The sequence below is a fragment of the Chiloscyllium plagiosum genome, unplaced genomic scaffold (genome assembly GCF_037043375.1).
Source record: "Chiloscyllium plagiosum isolate Xiang-an unplaced genomic scaffold, Cpla_swu_hap1 HiC_scaffold_21, whole genome shotgun sequence".
Lineage (NCBI taxonomy): Eukaryota > Metazoa > Chordata > Chondrichthyes > Orectolobiformes > Hemiscylliidae > Chiloscyllium > Chiloscyllium plagiosum.
This window is the reverse complement of record NW_028270159.1, coordinates 30,072,355-30,089,344: the sequence shown is the minus strand read 5'-3', so window position 1 is coordinate 30,089,344 and position 16,990 is coordinate 30,072,355. Positions and strand designations below refer to the sequence as shown.

At 40.6% G+C, this 16,990-nt stretch overlaps 1 protein-coding gene across 1 annotated transcript in view; it reads right to left on the bottom strand.

Moving 5' to 3' along the window:
- Positions 1-16,372, bottom strand: part of LOC122564808 (putative G protein-coupled receptor 82) — a 90,515-nt gene extending 74,143 nt beyond the window's left edge. Inside the window, exon 1 of the mRNA XM_043720080.2 lies at positions 16,240-16,372. The gene's annotated coding sequence lies outside the window, so the exon portion shown is untranslated. The remainder of the gene's footprint in view (positions 1-16,239) is intronic.
- Positions 16,373-16,990: the final 618 nt, after the last annotated feature.

Sequence of the window (16,990 nt, the reverse complement as noted above, 5' to 3'; positions counted from 1 at the left end):
GTTGGATAAACTACAGAATTGGGCTGCAAGGTGGCAAATGGAGTTCAATGCAGATAAATGTGAGGTGATTCACGTTGGGAAGAATAACAGGAAGGCAGAATACCGGGTCAATGGAAAGATTCTTGGTAGTATGGATGTGCAGAGGGATCTTGGTGTCCATGTACATAGATCCCTGAAAGTTGCCACCCAGGTTGATAGTGCTGTTAAGAAGGCATATGGTGTGTTAGGTTTTATTGGTAGATGGATTAAGTTCCGGAGCCGTGATGTCATGCTGCAACTAAACAAAGTGCTAATGCGGCCTCACTTGGAATATTGTGTACAGTTCCGGTCACCTCATTACAGGAAGGATGTGGAAGCATTGGAAAAGGTGCAGAGGAGATTTACCAGGCTATTTCCTGGTCTGGAGGGAAGGTCTTATGAGGAAAGGCTGATGAACTTGGGCCTGTTCTCATTGGAGAGAAGGAGGCTAAGAGGGGATTTAGTAGAAAAATACAAGATGACCAGAGGATTAGATAGGGTGGTCAGTGACAGCCTTTTTCCGAGGATAGGCTTGTATGAGGGGTGATAGATTTAAGACAGATGTCAGAGGCAGGTTCTTTACTCAGAGAGTTGTAGGGGCATGGAATGCCCTGCACACCAATGTAGTTGACTCAGCCACATTAGGAGCATTTAAACAGTCCTTGGATAAGCATATGGATGATGATGGGATAGTTTAGGGGGATGGGCTTAGATTAGTTCACAGGTCGGTGCAATATCGAGGACCGAAGGGCCTGATTTGCATTGTATTGTTTTATGTTCTACGTTATGGAAATAAAAGAATTTTAAAATCAAAGAATGAGGAACTCTAGTTTGAGCAAATGGCATTTCTAAACAGAAGACAGGGTTTTTTGAGTGCATATAGCAAGAAGCCTCTAAGACTGAGAAACAACATTTTCTTGTGGAAATCATACACTTGCACCAGCTATTTGATAAGATATGAAAGAAAGTAAAGACCTCCTGGTTTTGTACTATAAAGTGAGTGAGTACCTGCAAGAAGTTCAGTTAAACAGTAAATAAACAACATGTGAACATGCAGTACTGCTTCAAGGACATAAAAAATGTGTAGAAACATACAACTGAGAAAAAAAAACAAAAAATTTCCACAAGCCCCAAACAAGAAAGTTATTGCTTTTGAGAAATTGAAAGGGGATAAAGATGCTCAGATGGTTAAATAAGACACCCTTTTGCTGAGATATTCAGAGATAAAAGATGACTGTAAGGAAGTTGTTCCACTACAATCAACAAATGATGATCTTAGGTCTATAAAACAAACTCCTGAGAATGAGAAGAAAGATCTGAAGAAAGGTCACTGCACTCCTGAAATTTAAACTCTCATTTCTCTCCACAGGTGCTGCCAGACCTGCTGAGATTTTCCAGAAATTTCTGTTTTTGTTATTAATCTAGGCTTCAGGATCAAAAGTGCTTTAAACACAGTTTTAATGTATTCTATTAATATACTTATTACTTACCTTCTGTGTAATGACCTATTCCCCACACTGCCCATTACCTGTGCATTTTATTTCTCTGCACAATTTGTCGTTATGAAGTACTTTGGGACATACTGCAGGATTTAAAATAACTATATTAAATATATACTCCTTCTAACATTTTATCTTTATCTGTTACTAAGTTTTCTCTTTCTAATAGTATGAAACTATTTTTTTTCTGATCTATATGATCACTGTCAATATTACTTTCATTTCTGAATTTTGTTATGTCAACTCCCTTGAGATTATCACTTGCTCAGTATCCACTGATATTCAGGTCATCATCTTTACTCTCTCTCTTTAGGAATTTTGTTCCTTTCCCAAATTATCAAGACTAATATTTCTTTGAGGTAATCCCTGTTCCAGTCCCTACTTGACTCTTTCTCCGATATGTCACTGACGTCATCGGTGCTCCTGTCTAGAATTAGAAAAATTCATTATTTTTGCTTCCAAATTCTATTTCCGCTGACCGCTAACTGATCCATCTCTTTCTCTTCCATTCCCTTCCTCAACTTCACTGTTTCTGTTTCTAGGATATGGGTTGTCTACCAATATCATCTACAAATCTGCTGACTCCCACAAGTTGCCTTTCTACACTTTCTCATATCCTATTTCCTGCAAGGACCTCATTCCATTATCCCAGTTTCTCCAAATCTGTTGCATCCGTTCTGACATTCCACAGGAAAGCCTCCAACTTGTTTTCCTTTTTCCACAACTGAGGAATCCCTCATGCCTCCACATTCCTCCAAATCATCATAGTTGACAGAGCCCATACCTGTGTCCAACACATTTCCAGCGCATCTGGCCTTGCACCTTCTCCTCCCTGAGGACAGCAACAATAGTGTTCCCTATGTCCTCACTTTCTATCCCACTAGTCTCTGCATTCAAAGTACATCCCATTCTATTTCTGCTCCCTCCAGTAGGATGTTACTACCAAACTCTGCTTTCCATCCCATCCTCTGTTCACATTCCATACAGGATGTTCACTCCGCGGCACTCCAGTTCATTCCTCAATCATTCCCTTCACTTCATTACTCCTCCGTTGCATCTTCCAGTGAAATTGCAAAAAAGTGTAACTCTTAATTCTCACCTCCTCCTTTCTCATTGTCCAAGGCCCAAACACATCTTCCAGGTGAAGTAGTGGCTTACTTGTACTTCTTTCAATCTAGTCTATTGTTGTCACTGCTCACAATGCAGTTTCCTTTACATTGCTGAAGAAAAGTCATTATGGACATAACACTAACCCTGTTCCTTCTCCACAGATGCTGCCAGATCTGCTGACTGTCTCCAATACTTTCTATTTCATTTCTTGAGGCAAAATGTGAATGTTTCAACTGTTATGTCTATGTCTCTTCAAGATGAAGCCTTTACAGCAAACAGCTGCTCAGTGTTTTATCCCACATGCTCCTTGTACCATATTCAACTCCAGCTCATGGTCTATTGCTGCCTTTTCATCACCTTGCTTTGCTGGCACTCCACATTCTACATAACCACCATCAGCCAAGGACATGTGAGCCATATGCGCCAAATTCCAACACAAGTGCAGTTTTCTATTACTTGGGGTAAAATAGGCTTATAAAATTTGATATCCTCTTCCATTCATTTTGTTTCCATCATGTCTTTCATCAATTCCAGCCTCCTGTCACTTATGAATTCATTATTTCAGACACAAGAACAATTTTCTGACTTGGACTGTGGAATCTGAGAGCTTTGCCTCCCAGCAGTTTTAATGAGACATTCAACCGTGTTGTTTCTGGATTTAAAGTTTCTACACTATCACAAGTTTTGTAATTCAAAAATAGTTGAATGATTATGAAGTAGTTTGGAGTTATAAAAGGTACTATGCACATTTTTAAAAATTGTTTGTCTCGTTTCATGTAGATAGTTTGAAGATGATTTGTAGCACAGCTCAAAGTTTCAATTTGCAAGCAGGAGTTTCATTTCAGGAGCATAGTGAGAGAAGCACATCCACATATTCAGACCAAAACATAATAAGAGAAATGTGACACATATCTCTCCCCCTTGACATGTCTGATGTTAAATAAAATCTCAAAATGTAAAATTGCTCTACATCCCAATATTGCCATTTCTCACCTTCACCAGCACAGAAACAATATCAGGAAATAAATAGAATTGAATCCATGTGGGAAATAACCACGATATTTAATAACCACAGCCACGATACTTAACATGCTCTGACCCTTTTTTTCACCACACCATGAAATAGACAACATTAAATAGAGGTACATTGACCAGCAGAGGCACTTTTAAGCTTTCATGTATGCAAATTACCTTCAATATATCTAAGGGGTTAGACATCCATAGCTCACAGAAATAAGACAACACATTCAAGTGTTAACTTAACATCATTTTTAGGATTTATATCTGTACGTAAAGGAGACATAATTCGTCCTTTTTTCATCTGCCCATCTCACTGTGAGTTTCAAGCACCGCACTCTCGTCTCTGAACTCCAGCATCTGCAGTCCTCACTTTCTCCTATCATTCCAATCAGTTCCAATTCTGCTGTTAACCTCCTTGAACGTGTATTCACTTGAAATGTTACAGTTTAAGTGCAGTGGGTGAAGTAAAATGTGGCACCGACTGCTGTCGCATTATATGTCACACAAGCCAGTATGGAAGCAGAAATGACTCTTTGTGAATAAGATAGCACAAAATGTTTGATTTCAGCATGTATTGTAAAGATAAATTGAGACGCAATGTTGAAATGATGGCTGGTGACTTGAAAAACATACATGAAGCTCTTAGCCAATACATTTGTCTGTTATGCAAGTTTCTGCAGCAGAAATCCCATGAATACAAATACATATGTGGCTGTGAGGTAGAATTCAAGGTACAGTGCTGAAACTGATTCAAAATTGGAATTTAAATGTTGTTAACTGTGGGACTGAAATACTATGAACCAGTAAAACCCCAGGTGTGAAAGCTGGAGTGTTCTTTTGTGTTTGAACCACTAACTTTACATATTGCATTGCATTTGAGCAAAATGTGTGACTCCATCTTTTCAAATTTACCTCACACCTATTTTGTGTTTTACACTTACTATGGTTTAAATGCAACTAGTGGAAAGAAACGGTTCAACAGTCACAGGCAGCACAAAAACAACTTCTCATATTTTTTTCATTTGTAAACAGGATGTGGACTTTACTGGCTAGACCAGCATTTATTGCCCATCCCTAATTTCACTGGAATAGGTGGAAGTTGTGTAGTGGTTGTAATGAGGTCAACCAAGTGGCTCTCACAGAATATGAGTTCCCTGATTGGGGTTGTTAACTGGATCCAATCAAGGAGGCCCTGGCTGACAGAGCCTTGGTTGATAGAACAAAAGTGTCAGATATCCTCTTCACTCTGACAGCTAGCTCTAAGGGAGTTCGATCAGTGTCAAGGACTTTGCAGGTGTAAATAAGCGGTGACTTGATGATGGGATCCCAGCCTCTGTGGAGTTATTTCAGGTTCACTGTCTTCTTGAACCACTGCAGTCCTGTCAGAGATGGGGTTCGAATATTTTGACGCAGCAACGATAAAGAAACAGCGATACAGTTCCAAGTCAGGATGGTGAGTGGCTTGGAGAGGAACTTGAAGATGGTGAGGTTCCCTTGAATCCGATATCCCTTGGCCCTCTGGTGGGGGAGAGATTGCATGATTGGAAGATGCTGCCAAAGGAGCCTTGATGAGTTGCCAAAGCCCATCTTCTAACTGTTATACACTGCTTTGCTGCACATTGACAGTGAGAGAGTGAACATTGAAAGTGGGAGATGGGTTACCAATCAAGCAGGTGGCTTGATTTATTGGTTGGATGTTGAAGGTGGTTGATGGGTGGCTTTGTCCTGGATTGTGTCAAGCTTTTTGAGTGTTGTGGAGCTGCATGCATCTGAGAAAATGGAGGGTGTCCTGACCTGTGCCTTGTAGATGATGGATGGGCATTGTGAAGAAAAGAGGTGACTATATAAGATACAGGAGCAGAACTAGGTCGTTTGGCCCATCAAGTCTGCTCTGCAATTCAACCATGGCAGATATGTTTCTCAACCCCATTCTCTTGCTTTCTCCCCATAACCCTTGATCCCTTTACTAATCAAGAACCTATTTATCTCTGTCTTAAATGCACTCAATGACTTTCCCTCCCCAGCCTTCAAAAGCAGTACGTTTCACATATTCACCGCTCCTTGGCTAAAGAAATTCCACCACATCTCAGTTCTAAAGGGTCGTCCCTTCACTTTGATTTTGTGCCCTTGGGTCCTAGTCTGTCCACCTAGTGGAAACACCTTCTCCACGTCCATTCTATCCAGACCTCTCGGTATTCTGTAAGTTTCAATCAGATTCCCCCTCATCCTTCTAAACTCCATTGAGTACAGACCTGGAGTCCTCAACTGCTCTTCATATGACAAGCCCTTCATCCCATGGATTATTCTTGTCAACCTCCTCTGAACCCCCTCCACATCCAGCACATCCTTCCTTAGATACAGAGCCCAAAACTACTTACTATATTTCAAATATGATCTGACCAGAACCTTATACAGCCTCAGCAGTACATTCCTGCTCTTGTGTTCTATAATTTTTCATATTCCAGGTGAACCTGTATGTTTACCTAAGAGAATCCCAAACTAGCACTCCTAAGTTTCTTTGTGCTTCAGATTTCCGAAGCCTTTCCCTATTTAAAAAATAGTCTACGCCTCTATTCTTCCCAGACTGTATTCCATCTTGTCAATTGTTTGCCCACTCTTCTAGCCTGTCCAAATCCTTCTACAGCCTCCTGCTTCCTAGAAACTACCTATTAGATGAACAGGTAGTGTCTAGGAAGCAGGAGGCTGTAGAAGGATTTGGACAGGCTAGAAGTGTGGGCAAACAATTGACAAGATGGAATACAATCTGGGAGAACAGAGGCATAGACTATTTTCTAAATAAGGAAAGGCTTCGGAAATTTGAAGCACAAAGGAACTTAGGAGTGCTAGTTCGGGATTCTCTTAGGTAAACATACAGGTTCACCTGGAATATGAAAAATTATCATTCATTTGAAGAGGACTAGAACACAAGAGCAGGAATGTACTGCTGAGGCTGTATTGTTGTGTCATCTACAATCTTAGCAAGAATGCTTTCAGTTCCGTCATTCCAGAACATTAATATACAATGTGGACAGTTGTTCTCCCAACACTGACTGCTGTGGAACTCTACTAGTCACTGTTGGCCATCCTGAAAAAAAGCCCTTGATGCAATCTCTCTGCCTTCTGCCAGTCAGCCAATCCTCTATCCATGCCAATACCTTGTCCCTAACAACATGGGCTCTTATTTAGCAGCCTCCTATGTGGCAACTTGTCAAGGACTTCAGGAAATCCAAAAACATCACTTCCAATGGCTCTTCTTTGTTTAACGTGGTCAAAGAATTCTAACAGACCCTGAACACATGCATCCAGAAAACCATCTTGTACACAATCCAGGAATTTCTCCTCTACACTATTGTTACTGCTTTGATTTGAGCTGAAAATGTGTTGCTGGAAAAGCGCAGCAGGTCAGGCAGCATCCAGGGAACAGGAGAATCGACGTTTCGGGCATAAGCCCTTCTTCAGGATTTCCTTTGATTTGCCCAATCTACATGCAGATTAAAGTTGACCATAATTACAGGTGTACCTTTATTGCTTGCAGCTTTCATGTTTAATGCCTTCGCCAACTTTGCCGCTACAGTTTGGGGGTCTAGATAAACTCCCACTACTGTTTTCTGCCCCATGGTGCTTCTAAGTTTTATTTATACAGGTTCCACTTCACTGTAGCAAATATCTTTCCACCCTGTTGCATCAATATTCTCTTTAACCAGCAATGCTATCACATGCCCTTTTTCTCTTCGTCTGTCCTTCCTAAAAACTGAACACCCTTAATATTAATTTCCCATCTCTGGTCACCCTACAACCATATCTCTGTAATCCCAATCATATTGTATCAGTTTATACCTGTTTGTGTCACTAATTCATACACTTAATCATGAGTACTCTACACATTAAGATGCAATGTCTTAAGTCTTGTGTTTTTCATTTTTTTTAATCCAGTCCACATTATTTAACATGGTGGCTTAATGCCTCTGCCTCTCGATTTCCTTATTTCCAATTCCATCTTTTGTTTTTGCCCTTGTTTTCCTCTCTGCTGTCACCTTGCCTAGGTTCCTGCCCCCTTACCATTTCAATTAAAACCAACTCTCAATTTTCAGTTCTCTCAATACAGTTTTCAGTTCTCAATATCATAGAATTAGATATGAACTTGCTGTTTTTACTGCATGAACTTTGCAATCACCTATACATATTCATTGTGATCCATGTGGTTGGAGCACCATCATACCAGAAGACATCCAGCGGATAAAAAAAGTCCAATAACATCATTGTCCATCACAAACTTGCTCTCATCTCTCAATTTGGCAAATATCTCTGAGATGAGCATGTAAGGATATTGCTTTATGAGTAATGCACCTCTACATTAACATCATGTGTAGCCAAAGATCGTTTACTTGGTCTATTTTCTCAAAACAATTTGTGTCTGAAATAGTTTTTGAAAGTCACTTCAATTATTTTCTGGGAGGCAGCGCTATTTTCTGTCTAACTTTTCGAGAATCTCCAAATTATCCAATTTCTTCCTGAAATGGTGACTTATGTACTTTCAATTTCAGATTCATTTGCTAATCATTCTGATATTTTTATTTGACTCCCTATTTCTTTTACCGGTGTGAATACAGTTCTCTCCTGACTATCCTCCCTGTCCTAGTCTTATGTTAATATATTCACATTAACATAATTGCTGATTTTTCCTCTTGTTTGGAGGACATAACTCATGTCCTTAAGTTTGTTATTGATTTGATAAGATCAAGTGAACTGTGTTTGTTTTGGTTCTCCAAAGACAGAAAGGGGTATTAAGTCCTTGCTTTCAGCAGCAAAATTCTAAACACTTTATCTACACTGTTTGTTAAAAAGCCTTCAAATGGCTTTTTAATCAACTTACATGCACTGGTTAGATTGTTTTCCAGAAATTTGACACAAAGATTGGAAATGTAGTCACTGAGATAAATTATAACATTTTTCTTTGATTAATTTAAAGCATTCTCTCCCCTCATGCCTGTATATCAGTTCAAAATGATCAAATCCTGTGGATTCACAAGTACAAAACTAATTCTGAACAATATAATTCACTGCTTGTTAAAAGATTCCCTGTTTAAACTCCAGGAATATTGTGCTTTGTAGTAGCCAAGAAAGGTTGAAAGAGTGAGACTTCAGAGAGGTAGAGATTCAAGGTAATCTAATTAACTTCCCACAGGAGAAAATCATCAGGTTATACATTTGCTCGCTGAGCTGGTAGGTTTGTTCTCAGACGTTTCATCACCATGCCAGGTAACATTATCAGTGAGCCTCCGAAGAAGCGCTGGTGCTCTGTTCTGCTTGGTATTTATGTGTCTTGGTCTGAAGAGGTGGGTGATATCATTTCCGGTTCTTTTTCTCCGAGATTGGTAAATGGGGTCCAAATCGATGTGTTTATTGATGGAGTTCTGGTTTGAATGGTAGGCCTCTTGGAATCCCCATACATGTCTTTGTTTAGCCTGTCCCGGGATGGATGTATTGTCCCAGTCAAACTGGTGTCCCTCTTCATCTGTGCGTATGGATACAAGTGATAGTTGGTCATGTGTTTTTCTTTACAAACTGTCTTTTTTTATAACCTGATCCACAGCCTGAGCTACAAATCTTCTCCAAAATCGCAAACACCTATGGGCGCAATAGCTCAAATTAGCCCGAAAATGAGAGACTAATGCCATCTGACTGAGCACCATCCACTACCAACTGTACTTCCTCAGGAAACAGATATTATCACGATGTATCAGATACAAACCACGTCTGAATACTCCACAAGCCAGAAGAACAGCAGACCAGAATGGCCGCAGAATGCTACGGGAAATGATGCCCACAACCGACTCCACAAAAACGAACGAGAAATTTCACGCCAAAAAACTTTGTACACAAACGCGACTGACCATAAATGGGCAAGTATGCTAGAGCCATCAACACTAAACAACAGTGGACCAAGACAAAGAAAAGACTAACCCTACAAGAAAAACTGGCCAAGCTCACACACAGCAATATCACAGACAATTCAGAGACTTGGATAAAGAACCTGTCGGACCAACCTCTCACAGACATGAGAAAAGCCATCCTTGTACAAGGGATGAACTTCAACCATAGGGACGTAGACAAAAAGGACTAGCTAGCAGCACTGGAATTCACCCTGATAGACAACGGATTTACGGAAGAAATCCAGCAGGCCATCAGACAGACAGTAGCACCAACTAAGCAGAAAGAAAGAAGAGCACACCCACAACACACTAGAAGGGAAAGCCCTGGAAGGACTCAGAAAAGACAGAAATATTGTAATCCTACCAGCAGACAAAGGGCACATGACCGTCTACCTGAAAAGAACATAATACATTGAAAAAGGAAACACACTGCTCGCAGATATCGATGCCTATCAACAGGTGGCAATAGACTTGACTCCACAGCTAGAAAACCGTATTATAGCATCCCTAAGGAAACTTTACAAGACAGGTGAAATTAACAAGACAGACCTCCAAAGAATGAAACCTGAAGGATCCAGCATAGCCCGTGTCTATGGATTACCAAAGGTACATAAAGAAGGGGGCCCCCCTCAGACCCATAGTCTCACTTCCCGTACACCGACATACAGACTAGCATAAGGCAAGCAACATAAACTGAAACACCTAGTAGGAGAGTCAAGCCACTCCACCCAGGAATTCCTTAACACTATCAAAGACACCAAGGTAGAGGACAATGAGGTCATGGTTTTGTTTAACGCAACGGCCCTATTCACATCAATAAACATCACCCTAGCCAAAGAAACACTGGCCTCACTGCTAGACAAGGACACAAACACATGACAGCACTAATTCCATCAGCAAGGACAGCATCCTCAAACTAGTAGATCTATGCTTCACAACCCTCTTCACCTTCAATGGCAAGGTCTGCAAACAAATCAATGGGACGCCTATGGGATCACAAGTATCAGGACTCTTAGCAGAAGTAGTTATATAGAGGTTAGAACAAACAGCCCTTCCCACAATCCAAGCTTTAGGTCCACTATGTGGATGATACCTTTGTCATCACGAAACACAACAAATTGGAAGAAACCCACAAACACATAAACAACATCCTTACTGATATAAAGTTCACCAAAGAGGAAGAGAACAACAACAGACTCCCCTTCCTAGATGTCAAGGTAGAATGAAAAGCCAATGGAGAGCTATAGACCAGTGTCTATAGGAAAGCCACATACACACACGCACACACACAACTACAGGAGCAATCATCCCAACACCCCCAAAGGAGCTACATTAGGACATTATTTAAAGAGCCACATTAAACTGCAGCACCCAGAAACTACAAGAAGCTGAGGAAAATGACTTATACAATGTATTCAGGAACAACAGGTACCCGATAAGTACTGTCCGCCGATTCCGACACAACAAGCCTAAACAAGAAGACACAACGCACCTAGAGACTCTAGCTACATTTAAAGACATCTCAGGGATGATGACCAGACGACTCTGGCCCCTAGGCACCATGGTAGCCCACAAACCTACCCACACACTGAAACAGCAGAATGAATGTCAGATACAAAATCCCCTGCAAGGACTGCAACAAACATTACATCGGACAGACTGGCAGGAAACTAGCCACCAAGATATATGAGCACCAACTAGCCACCAAAAGACATGAACACCCATCACTAGTATCCTTACACACAGACAAAGAGGGACACGAGCTCGACTGGGACAATACATCCATCCTGGGACAGGCTAAACAAAGACAGGCATGGGAATTCCTAAAGGCCTGGCTTTCAAACTGGAACTCCATTAACAAATGTATCAATTTGGACCCCATTTACTAACCTCTCAGAAAAAGAACTGGAAATGATATCAACCACCACAACAGAACAAGACAAAATAATAGCAAGTGGGACAGAACAGGAAGCTCACTGATGATGTCACCAAGCATGGTCACGAAACGTCTGAGAACAAATCTACCAGCTCAGCGAGCAAACTTACAACCTGATCCCCAACCTGAGCTACAAATCTTCTCAACATCACAAGCAGAAAATCGTTTCCAATGGGCTAGAATTCCACACTTGGCCATGAGTTGAAAGATGCGGTTATGTCTTCTTTTTCCAGGAATGTACAAAACAAGAATTGGAAGTTCACTGCAGCCATGTTTCCACTGCATTTTTCTACCGCTGCACAGACCTTCAAGACCCATGCATGGCAATTGCCCCTGGAATCAGAAGTCAATGCATAGGTCACCAACTGGCACGCACAGAATTGGCTACACAGCTTAGAGGGAATTCAGACTGCAATCCCCCTGAGTGTGTGTTAGCGGACTAGCGTGCTGTGAAGGTCACAACTTGAGAACAGCCATTAAACACGCCTGCACTGCAGGTGAAATGTTTTCTTATAACTTTGAATGCAGAAAGCCAGCTACCATCCAAAGGAAACAGTAGAAGAATTTCAACTGACCTGCAGAGAAAAGTACCTCAAAATCAACTGCTTGCCTTTCAGAATCTGAGGTCTCAGTATCACCCAATGTAATGGTTACAACTACCCCCCTCCCTCCCCCACCACTCCCCCCCCCCACCCTTTACCTGGTCTTTATGGAACTCAGAGATTTATCTATATATCTTTTTTAACTTTTATCTTTATCAACTCGACTCTCATTGTTCATCTTTGTGTGTATTGTATTATTAGTACTTTTCGCATTTAGTAACGAACCAACTCACATTTTTGTTAACTTGGGAAAGCCTGCTTAAAGCAGCTCCTTTAAAAACATAACTTCATTTGCTGGACAAAAAGCCATCCAAAAGAGAAAGAATCCTTTTCAAATTAATCTTGGTGTCACCAACCAAGGTGAATAAAGGATGAGGAGGGACAAACCGTCTCCCCTCCATGTGATTTGCAATTTCGGGTACCCCTTCTGGGGACCTAACAAATTGGGCTACCTCACCTGGGGACTGGTCATAACAACCTGAACTCTTTTCTGACGACTATTTAGTTGTTCATAGGACTACAAAATACCTTCCATTCAAGTTCCCGCAATTGGTATTAGTATGTCCAGTCTTATTCCAACAGAAGCGTTTAATTTTTCTGATATCACCCCTTTGAATCTTTCAAATCTCCTTCATGATTTTGTTACCCACTGTTTGTTTACCTTTCTTAAATTACCTTTCCTATGCCTAGAATTTCCATCCCAGCAACTTCCTCATTGATTGCCAAATGGTCATTTCCCCACATGTATCATGGACACCCACTGGAACTGCTGCTTCTTGGATCTTTGATATTTGATGTACATCTAAATAAGTCTTAAGAGTTACTAGAATACTATTTCAGAATTCTTCTATAGCCATGGTTTGTCTTACATTCTCAAAATTGTCTGTAACATCAGTAATTGCATTGATGCTACTGCATTTATTTGTCTCTTGTAAATTCTGCAAGAGTCTGATTACGTTTCTTCATTACAATCCGAAATTTTATTTGACAAGCTACAGGGATAAGCTCATTCATATCGTTCCCTCTCAACTGCACAGCAGTGCAGCCATTGGGAAACTGCATTTGCTGATCACTGGCAGAAAGTGAGGACTGTAGTTGCTAGAGATCAGAGTCGAAAAGTGTGGCACTGGAAAAGCATAGCAGGTCAAGCAGTATCCAAGGAGCAGGGGAATCAATGTTTCGGGCATAAGCCCTTCATTAGGAATGCTGATCACTGCAGCGCATGCAAATCGAAGTCTGCGCAGCAGAACAATAGAGACAATGTTGCCCATGAGCATTAAGCCTCACCCTTTTAATAACATCCTTATCTGTTGATTATTCTTCTGACAAACTAAATGTGCACACAATCATAGGTGTATCTAAGAGAACACTCTGTAGCATTAAGCACCAAAAGTCTTTTGGCCATTTCAGCTTCACACTATTGTTCAAATGAGGTGAAATGTCTGTCACTGGCTCAACTCTGAATTCAGACACAAAGTTTCCAGTTAACTCAAACTTTTTATTGGAGACAAAATTATCCTCTGAGTAATTACCTCTTCTTTGTTCCTTTACCCTAAATTTTCTCTAGCTGAGTCATACTATCTGATTTGGCTCTCTGTTTGGCGTTCAAACTTTTTAGCTCCATTGCATTTCCTTTTATTTCTCCTGTCTTGCCATTTCAGCTTCTTTAATTCCATTGTTCGTTTTTCCTTCCTTTTCTCCTTCCATTGCTCTTTTCATTTCTCTTGTCTTCTAATTCAAGTTTTTTTCAGTCTCAGTCGTGACACAGAAATTTCAGGTTTCTTTCTATTTTAATTCTAAGTGTTGGTAATCATTTCAAGCATCCTTGTGAGATCCCACTTTCATTTCAAGTTTCAATTAGAACCATAGAGTCCCTACAGTGTGGAAGCAGGCCATTTGGCCTATGGGGTCCACCCAACTCTCTGAAGAGCATCCCACCCCAACTCACCCGCTACCCGATCCCTGTAACCCTGCATTTTCCCTGGCTAATCCACCTAATCTACACATTCCTGTACACTATGGGCAATTCAGCACAGTCAATTCACCTAACCTTGACATAGAATCGCAAAGTCATAGAGATGTACAGCACGGAAACAGATACTTTGATCGAATTCATCCAGCTATCCTAACCTAATGTAGTCCCATTTGACAGCACTTGGCCCATATCCCTCTAAACCCTTCCTAATCATATACCCATCCAGATGCCTTTTAAATGCTGTAATTGTACCAGCCTCCACCACTTCCTCTGCACATCTTTGGATTGTTGGAGGAAACCGGAACATCTGGAGGAAACCCATGCAGACACAGGGACAATGTGCAAACTCCACACAGACAGTCACCTGAAGGTGGAATCGAACCTGGGTGCTAACTACTGAGTCACCAGGCCACCCACTAACTCTCTCAGAGTAGCTTCAGTCAAGGGAAATTGTTTTTTTTAATCAAACTGTTCAAAATTGCTATCACATACCTCTGGAACAGGTGGCCCCTGAATCTGGGCCTTCTGGTCCAGAGGGAGGGATATAACCACAGTGCCACAAGAACCCGGGAAAACTGCTTCTACCTCTGTCTCCCTGTGCCATCAGCCACCTTGTTTCGAGCAAAGGTTTTTCTTTTCTACTGTTTTCTAAAGCTTAAAACTCTCCTCCACTAGGTTTGAGAACTTCAGTGAAATGCATGTAAACACGATTCCAGACACCCACCATTACTCACAGAACACAAAAAATTAAACTAAGTTCTTTCCTTCTTAATGGTATAAAAATACAAAGCAGGCTTAAAGATTTATGTGGTTCCAAGCCACTTTCAAACTCACACTTCCAAATAATAATACAGAATGAACATTCATCACAATTTGTTAAGTCCAGATCTGGAAGGGTTAATATGCTCTTGTCTTTTCAGTCCTGATGTTGCTCATGACAGTGTTTGAATTTTTCAGAAGATTTGATTTCACAATTCACTATGCACTTGACCATGAATAAAGCTGGATGAAGAAATAAACCAGCCAGATCTCTTGAGTTAACAATAATAAGGAATTACCAGTGTCATAGAGTCATAGAGATGTACAGCACGGAAACAGACCCTTCGGTCCAACTGTCCATGCTGACCAGATATCCTAATTTAATCTAGTCCCACTTGCCAGCATCTGGCCCATATCCTTCCAAACCCTTCCTATTCATATACCCATGCAGATGCCTTTTAAATGTTGTAATTGTATCAGTCTCCACCACTTCCTCTGGTGTGAAAAGGTTTCACACCTTCTCTGTGAAAAGGTTGCCCCTTAGAACCCTTTTAACTCTTTCCTCTCTCACCTAGTTTTAGATTCCCCTATCCTGGGGAAAAGAACTTGGCTATTCACCTTATCCATGCCCATCATGATTTTATAAACATCTATAAGGTCACCCTTCAACCTCCAACACTCCAGAGAAAATAGCCACAGTCTATTCACCCTATAGCTCAAACCCTCCAGCCCCTGTAATATGCTTGTAAATTTTTTCTGAACCCTTTCAAGTTTCATAACATCTTTCCTAAAGGAGGCAGTTCGGAATTGAATACAATATTCCAAAAGTGGCCTAACCAATGTCCTGTACAGCCCCACATGTCCTCACAATTCCTATACTCTGCACTGACCAATAAAGGCAAGCATAACAAATGCCTTCTTCATTATCCTGTCTACCTGCAACTCACTTTCAAGGACCTATGGACGTGCACTCCAAGGTCTCTTCATTCAGCAGGACCTTACCATTAAATGTATAAGTCCTGCGCTGACTTAGTTTATCAAAATGCAGAACCTCACATTTATCTAAATTAAACTCCACCTGCCATTCCTCAGCCCATTTGATCAAGGTCCCACACACTGATCAAGGTCCCTTCTTCACTGCCCACTACACATGCAATTTTGGTGTCATCTGGAAACACCGAATTCATGGTGAGTCCACTCAAGGAACGTTATTAAAACTTATTAAAAAGGTAAAACCAGTCCTGAATCCATGACATATACACACATTAAGATATAAAAAAAAATCAAAAACACGTTATAGGGTGGAGGAGACAAAGTAAGAGAAAAATTCAAACTAATAGTTTTATGATAATGGCAAATATAAATTATCAATATTCGACTTCCATACCTGATTTTAATACTTGAGATCTTCATGGGCTAAGGTGACTTTTAATCAGGATAAATACTGTACTAACTTAAAATACTTGCCATGATTACATGAATATAGTCTGAGACAAGCTTTGTGAGACATATAAAGCCATCCACATTACCATTATTCAAAGAAGGGAAATCAGATAACTACATTAGCCAAGAAATTTGCATTTTGTTTAATTCCACTTTTGCACGATAAGGTCACATGTTGGGAGGTGAAAGGTTAGAAAGACAATGGCGCAGACTGAGAAATATCCAAATGAACCTATACAAACAGCAAGGAAACCTCTCTCTCTCTTAATCTCAAATTCAGGTGATCTAGCAACTTCTTATTGATGGAGGACACAAGTTCTACAAACCTTGCTGCAGCTGCAGAATGAGTCAACGATGACTGATCAAGCCTTCGGCTTAAAATCAAAAAACAGTGTAGACCAATCTTCCTGTCCAAATCAGACATGTTATCTTTTTAAATGTTGTGTTTCTATGTGTTTGATGTTTTGTTTTTATTATTTTTTGTGGTGAAAGCTTTTCACAAAAGGAAGTTTCAGTCATGTGCTAGCTGTCTATTGGAACACAATGTTAATAAAGTAGTTTTGTCTCCCATTGTAAAAGCTATCAAGATGCCACTAAAACAGCTAGCAGAGTCTTCAGCAACTTTTTTGCTACAATGGGTTGCAGTAGCTTTTTAATCCACCATTTCAAACAATGGCAGGGGAACTGCCTCGAAC